The sequence below is a fragment of the Hyposmocoma kahamanoa genome, unplaced genomic scaffold, assembly GCF_003589595.1.
Source record: "Hyposmocoma kahamanoa isolate Upper Pololo Valley unplaced genomic scaffold, ASM358959v1 78, whole genome shotgun sequence".
NCBI classification, from domain to species: Eukaryota; Metazoa; Arthropoda; class Insecta; order Lepidoptera; family Cosmopterigidae; genus Hyposmocoma; species Hyposmocoma kahamanoa.
The window spans coordinates 21,898,429-21,904,630 of record NW_020653945.1 but is presented as its reverse complement, the minus strand read 5'-3'; positions in this window follow the sequence as shown (position 1 = coordinate 21,904,630).

Sequence of the window (6,202 nt, the reverse complement as noted above, 5' to 3'; positions counted from 1 at the left end):
GTGCTGCAGCGCTTCAGGGATTCGGTTCAGTTCGAGTCGCAGGGGCGCGGGTAGATTGTTTCCACGCAAGCGATGCACTTCCTTGGTGCGCAAGGTGCGGGCCAACGTCAACAGCATTTTGACCATGATAGCTGGCATGCCTGATTGCACTTACGTAAACCAATGTGGTATGGTACTCTTAAACAAAAGGTGCCATTATTATGTAGCATGAATGTTGTTAATTGTAATTTAATTTTAATTTATTTAATTTTTAATTTTGATTACTTGAATTAATTTTATTTAAATGGACATTATTTCAAATTTCATTGATGTAACTTCAAATATAATTAATGTAACCATTATGTATTATAATTAGTAATGTGATGTAATTCTATGTATTAGTATAATTATGGACCATGTTGTCTGATATGAATAAATGAGTTTTAATAATGACGGTTCTTAATAGAGTACCGTGTTTAGGCCACGACCTTTGCCGAGTAAGGAAAAATAGGTTCAAGATTTTAAAACCAAATTAGGTATGTAACGATTGTATACAATATTATTTTTATGAATAATAAAATAACGAAACACAACCAATATTTAATGTATATTTTCTTAACAATCTGTGACAACAAACTGAAACGACAGCCAAATTTTATATCTAGTGACAGGACGAACAAGTCTTGGCAAGCGACACGCCTATCCATAACAGTTGCAATGCCACTCAGAGCTTTAAATGGCAAAGATTTTAGGGGCACCGGCACTGTGCCTGTCACCCTGAGACCTAAGTTGCCAAGTCCCATGTGCCTGTAATTTCACTAAGACCCCTTCAAAACCGGAACGCAATAATGTTCACATTACTGGTTGACCGTAGAAACAGGTGTAAGGTGGAAGTACTTCTGTGGACGAACTCTTTTACAAGGAGCTCTACTGCTACTAAATTTTCTGGTTTGGCTGTTTTGGCTAGTACAAACAAAATCCCTGGTTTGAGACTAGGTAATTGGAGTGTTTGTTTGGTACACATTTTTCGTACAAAATCCAAGGAATTCAATCCCACCCCTAAAATAATTTAACATCCCCCACTAATTCCATCTGAAACATGTCAAAAGTAATTTTTCAAAGCACAAATGTCACATTTATCTCTAATTAGTAGTGGTCGGCAGGAAACGCGACGGTTCAAGGTTCGAGTCCCGTGGGACCCTGATACACCTGGGCTCGCACGTGGACAACACTTAGAACTTACAGAAGTTTTTGACTTGGTTTTAGGATTGATACATATTCCAACATGGGATATAATTTTGAATTTGAAGACATTTAGGGTAGTCCTGCGGCAAGATGGATGAACAACCTCAGGAAGGTAGTTGGCAGTCGTTAGATGCAGGTAGCATAAGATTAGGAGAGTTGGCGTGCTCAGAGGAGGTTTATGTTCAGCTGTGGATGCGCATACGGTGATATGCTGATGATTTTTTATGATATCATGCGACGGGACAAAGAAGTCGTGGGCATGGTGATAAACGACACGCCCATCAATGACAGTTGCAGTGCCACGTAGAGCTTTAAATCATAAAGATCTGAGACAAGCAGACAAGTTCGATGTGTCTGTAATTTCACCAAAATTTAAATAAAATAGTTATATTTTTACTTACAACTACTTATTTATATATCTTACAGGAAGATCAACAGCTTAAAACTAACTTATGTAATAATAGTAACAACTGAGAACCAATTACAGATCCTCAAATAGAACAATAATTTTAATATAGATGTTAAAATGATTGCTTGCACGTCACATAAACTCATTTTGCCTATAATTAGTACGGGCCGGGGGTAGAACCAAAACTGAATTGTTTCTCAAAGATTTACAGGGAACTTTGAGTAATAATTATGATAATAATTACGGACAATCAATTGAGCCTGATGCTATTTTCATTAAAAACATTAGGTAATAATATCACGACGCATTTCAAGTGGTAAGAGATGATGCTTCTTACAGAGATTGAAATAATTGGCAGAATTGTAACAGTCCTTTGTACGATGACACAGAAAAGGAATAAACTCTTTCCGTATATTTTCAAGCCGCGAGATATAAATGTGATAACGTGGATTCCAAATTTGGCTGGCATACTCTAAAGTGCTGCGGACAAATGAGCAATACAGTATTTTAAAGTTGTCACCTGTGCAAAATCTTTAGCACAGCGCATTATAAAAACCAGTGACATTCGAGTTGAAAAGAAATGTCTTCTAAACACACTGCCATATCGAGTTCTTTGTTGGTTTGAATTAATATTAGACATCACTGATTGTTGACTGCCATTCCAGTCAGCCGTGACCTTGGGACCTGAAGTAGTTGCTGTTACATATGAAATATAATTCAACAATTCCGGAATTTTAGAGAGATTACTTCTTTTAGGTCTAGGTAAATATACCTATTTAGAGTCCATCTCACCTGATGGAAACTGATGATGAAGTCGACGATGTAGCATACCTAAATCCCTATTCACTCTCGCTTTGAAAAAGGCCCAAGTTACAGTGTTCAGAGAGTAAGTCCACGCCTTAGCCGTTCGCCATATAAAAGTGGAAGCGAAACTCTTTGTGCGAAGCCTTGGAATATCCAAAACAAGAGCCGGAACCCCAGCCTACGTCTAGTCCCTTGTTGATGGAAAGGGGAAGACGACATTAAATAAAGCAATTCCACAGTGATATTATATCCTGTAAAATACCGACAAGCAGGTAACTTCGTACATGCGGTAAGTAAATATAGATAAATAGACGCTTAGCTACTATGTCACCTTAAGTTAAGCGACGATACTCACGATGGTGGCATAGGATTAAAAGTTCTCGACATTTTGACAACTCTATGCTGCTTACTATAAGAACGGTCCAAAGTGTCAAGCTTGATATACTTTTGACTACGCGTTTGTCTAAAAAGTGCATTATCACTCTAACCTTGAATAGCCCCGAATTACCCCAATAGCCTCAAGCTTATAGAGTAGTTTGGGTGTAGACTAATTTGACAGCTCGAAACAATCTTCTGTCCTTTTCTTACAGTTAACGAAAGAGAGAGATGCTTAAATTAGGTTTAGTTCGCGTTTGCTCGAATTAGCTTCTAAGTTATGTCCAACGGAGGGAGCGTCGTTGTTTGTGAGTTTCTCGTTAAATTATGTAGTTTCTAAATTACTCGCCCCCAAAAACTCGTAATTTCTACCAAAAGAGTGCAATTTATACTATATTACACAATGTTTTCATTTTATATAGGTTTTGAAATACATTGGACCTTAGAAAGATGTTAATTCTAGTATTAGAAAGTTGTACCTGTTGTTCAAAGGTACCATATTTATTTACAGAAACAACGTGACTACATGGCCTACTACTAGGTATATCGTTTTGTAACTGTAGATGAATCTCGAAATCGACTCGCTCTCGCAAACTGAAGTATGTATCCAGCCTTAAAACTTTTTGTGTAACGTCGAAAGTTTTTGTCCTACAGCGCTTCACACTTTTAAGAAGGTAAGAACCTTGTTCACACTTTAGTCGTGGTTAACAGCTGAAGTTTTTCGTTTTTAATGACGATTTTCGATCTTATTAATTTGGTTTTAAGTATGTATTTCACTTGTTTGGATATGTGTAAGTACTTTAGGAAATGATCGCTGTTAAGGAAGACTTCCTCTAAAGTTGCGTTTCGAAGAAGCTTTGCATTTGCAAGGTCATTGTTTATTACCATTTTAGTTTATATTCTGGATAAGCATATAGGGAGTATATTAAATAATATTATAGGGCTATAATTATAATAATCACAGAACAATAAATACAGTAGAAGTGGTTAGATAACGTCTGATGCGTGCCAACTATAGGTCTCGAAAGACCTATCTTAGGCCAGCCATTTTCGCTTTGTATGGTATGGTTGTGTCATTCTTCCGTGCAAATTCTAGAAAAAGGCCATATTGGAGTTTTGGAGTGCAAATATGTTAGTCGCATCAAAAATATTATCCGTGGTGGTGTTTCATATCATTGGAAAGTCTTATTGTTACAAGAAACGAAAGTAAAGCTTATATCCTGAAATATGGTCGTTTCTTGTTTGGAGAACTAAATTAATAACTCCAATTCGTCGTTGTTCAGCAATTAATCGCTAGATGATTGACATTTCAATATAATATCAAAACGTCGTAACTTGTAATAATAGGTATTGATGGTATTGAAGTTTCAACGATATGCCAACAGGGTAAAGTTTAAGTTATAATGACAATCCAGAATTTGTTATTTCTTTTTAAATTTGAAACATGACCAACCAATATGAAGATTTTGTAGTGTTTCAAATTAAGAATTTGTTTTGGCGACATTGCGCACGTCACCCTGAGACATAAGGTTTTGATAGTAATCGAGGCTTACGACATGACAATAATCATATCGACGGCATACATTATACTACTTGCCATCGTGGTGAAGGGATTTGCCAATCGGAGTACGGTACTCGTCGATTGTAACCCAGGGAGCGTCAGACGAATGGACACGAAAGGAATGGTACGTCGTCAAGGAGCTTTCCTTTCAGGCTCTCTGATGTTTATGTGTAACACTTAAATTAAACTTAATTTACATGTCGCTGAAGTCGCTTTTCAAGAATAGTAGTCCAATCCAAAATATTTTTTTTATCTATTACTGAAATTTGTTCGAAACTTGCAAAATTTATTGTGATTAATCTCTGGTTAAAATAATTACATGCCAAAGTTGAGATAGTCTACAATATGTCAATTTTGCGCGGTGGTCTCAATTTTGCTTATACAATCTTCCTGATTAATTCGTTGCTTTTGAGATAGGGCAATTCTAGAAAGCCATCGGTGTGTTGTGGTTACCAAAATATACATATGAATATATTTATACACTAATAAACACATGCATCTTGACGGGCATCGTAACAAAGCAGTAATGGGAGCATTATCGCGTTCTGGTTTGAAGGGTGCTGATGAAGTTACAGGCACATGGGACTTGTCAACTTATGTCTCAGGGTGACTCTCAGATCTGTGCGATTTAAAGCTCTGGGTGACACTGCAACTGTTATGGACAGACGTGTAGCTAACCCACGTGTAGTCCCATCACTTGGTATTATAAAAAATAAAATTATTAAAAAAGGAAGGCAAGAGGGTTAGGGTTCTTTTTATTTCGATATTATTTATTACTGAAATTAGGGTATTTTTAACAACTTTAAAAATTTCCAGTATACATATAATATACCTGGCAATATTTTTTATTTTATATATAGAAAAAGTTTTTTTTCAGAGCTTTTTATTTCAATTCGCTACATTTTATGGCAGGAGCTGAATGTCGTGTCTCGACGAGCTTTACGAAAGTAACACACAAAATAACTTGTAGCTATAATAATATTGTAACGAAAAAATATAGATAAATATTTCAATATATTTCTGCAAAAAATTTCTTATCTGAAGAATTTTAATTTTGTTCCAAATTAGGAACGCTATTTTATAATTTAGTAGATAAAATATTTTATTAGAAAGCGGTCACATTGAAATGCAAAGGGCCCTTGTTTCGATTGCAAGTGCGTTGACTTGATGTACTAGGTGTTAGCAACTCTTGACACTTAACATAAGACATCCGCGTTAAATAAAAATATTCCGACTTTGATAGGATAAATAATAGGGTTGAAAATTGTCAAAATATGCCTTCGATAACCACCATAATGATTTGTATTTTTTATGTAATTATTAATACAAAGATTCGAACCGACGTCTCCTAGTAAACCGTGCCAGATGCTATGCCAACTAAGCCACCGATCGAACCGGAGCATACCTTATGAATTTTTCTATGTGCTTGTTGTCGGATCTTTGTATTTGGTTTTCAATGACTTTTTAGCCTATGAGAAATCTATGATTGAAGGATTTATTTTAAGTGTTCGATCTTTGTGTTAATAATTACTTCTAACAAACTAGAGAAGTGATTTCACAAGGAATAATTGAATATAATGGTGGTGAAGCGTTCTGACATTCAAATATTCGATAGTTAGCCTTGCTGATTTATAGTTTTGTCTCTTAAATTTTGTCTAAATATGACAAACGGTGAGAAAACTATAAAATATGAAGAAAAGTGTGCGATTTTTTTTAAGATTGACATATTTTAACTTGTTTTAATACATCCCGGATACAAGCACGATGCTACAATAGTGAGAGCATTTTGTTGTTACACTTAATTTTAAGATTATTTAGGCGTTATCACG